Genomic DNA, 1,883 nt, shown 5'->3' on the forward strand with positions numbered 1-1,883 from the left:
TTATGCATAATTATATTTTTCATGAATGTAGGGGTGCTTTGTATATCATTTATTTTTGCATAAAAGTGTATTTATGCTTATCGTTGCTGTTTATATATCTTAAATATGCATATATTTAGGTATTTTAAATTTAAAGTTTGTTATTGTCAAAAGGAGAAGATTGTTATTGTGGCCCAGTAGGTCATATGACAAAGCCATGTCGCTCCCTCGTGGGGGCATGGGTTCGATTCCTACGTATGCCAAAGGCACGATAAAAAAAAAGGAGAAGATTGTTACGACGTAGTCCATACAATATCTCTCATTTGAGAAATAACAAACTTTTATTTGGTACTACTAATTATTTGAGATGATATAATATAGGTGAATATAGGTATAAACATTGTACAAGGTGAAACGACGTGAAAATCAGTTTAAAAGCTAATTTCAGCCTCCTCACTATGTTGATCAATATTGACCCATTGATGGTGGGATGAGCTTATTGATGGTCCACAGTGACTTATCGATGACTACAGTTGCACATTGATGTCTATAGTGATAAATTGATAATTTTTTCGAGAGAGTTTTTCATATCATCGATGGTATACAGGAATCCATCAATGAGGCCTCGACACCACTAATTGTTGAGAGCCACCATCGACGGTAAAATTGACTGGTTGCAGATTTAAAGTTTTAATCTCAGTTGTTCATTATTTCTTTGATCTCCAAACTTTATTATATTTAGGATATCTCTTTTCTGACCTATTAGGACTATATATCATTGAAAGAGATAGAAAGAAGAGTGTTCAAGGGCTTTGATTTGAGAAGAGATTTTATTGAAGATTTTGACCCCTAGAGCCTTGATAAACTCTCACTCGTTGCGCACAACATCTTCTTATCATTTGTGAAAGGAGAGTTATCCTTGGATTAATTATCTACATCATTCTTCATCATGCTACGCTTAGATTCATAGAATGAAAATTTTTTTTATCAAAAGGCCTGCAAGATCTTTCATATTTTCTAAGCTTAATAGTGATTGTTTGGTTTTGTTTTGAACTCGTTTTTTATGTAATACACAAGCCTGTTAGAATTTAGATATGGGACTAGCTAGGGCTAGATGATACTTATTGTGAAAAACTAGGTTCGACATGGTTTCGGGTAGATTTCAGGGTGCGATCTTGTAAGACTACTGAATCAGATTAGTGATTCAAAAGAACTATTGTCATAGTCAGAAGCCCCTTCGTCAAAAGGAAGAGTGGACGTAAAATTGTTATCGAAACCACTATAAAATCTAGCATGTTCTTGATTGGTTGTTATTTGTGGTTAATTATCATTGATCACTTTTATTTTATCTTTTGTACTGTATATTCTGTGTTTTTAGAAAAAAATGATATCAACCCTCCCCCGGCATGTGAAAACGGCGAATTAATTAAGAAAAACATGAAAAATAAGCAAGACATGTTCCACCACACCCTGGTGTGGTCTCTGCCACACCTAGTTATCGCAGAATCTATCATGTTTTTAGGGGTGTGGTGTCTGCCACCTGTAGGCATCAAAAATTACCTATAGGTTCCTGCATCGTAGTTTGAGACGGAGAGTAGATGATAAACGTCATTATCCGAATCAAGGAGGAATATCTGACGCCAATAAGCATATGAAGCGAATCGGCAAACCGTTAAGGACATAGCAACAAACCACCGCAATGACAAACCAAATGGCTCATGTGATCGTCAGCCACCTCCAAGCTAACGAAACGTATAAAATGAATTAGTGAAGCGTACAAGTCAACAAAACGAGGAAATATGAGTAATGACGAAACAAATCCAACCCGAACGAACTGGAAAAGCCCCTGGTGGCCGAGTCGCGTCAAAATGACTCGTCCAAAGCCAGTGGCTCGGCTTAGGCTG

The sequence above is a fragment of the Asparagus officinalis genome, unplaced genomic scaffold (assembly GCF_001876935.1).
Source record: "Asparagus officinalis unplaced genomic scaffold, Aspof.V1 AsparagusV1_Un539, whole genome shotgun sequence".
NCBI classification, from domain to species: Eukaryota; Viridiplantae; Streptophyta; class Magnoliopsida; order Asparagales; family Asparagaceae; genus Asparagus; species Asparagus officinalis.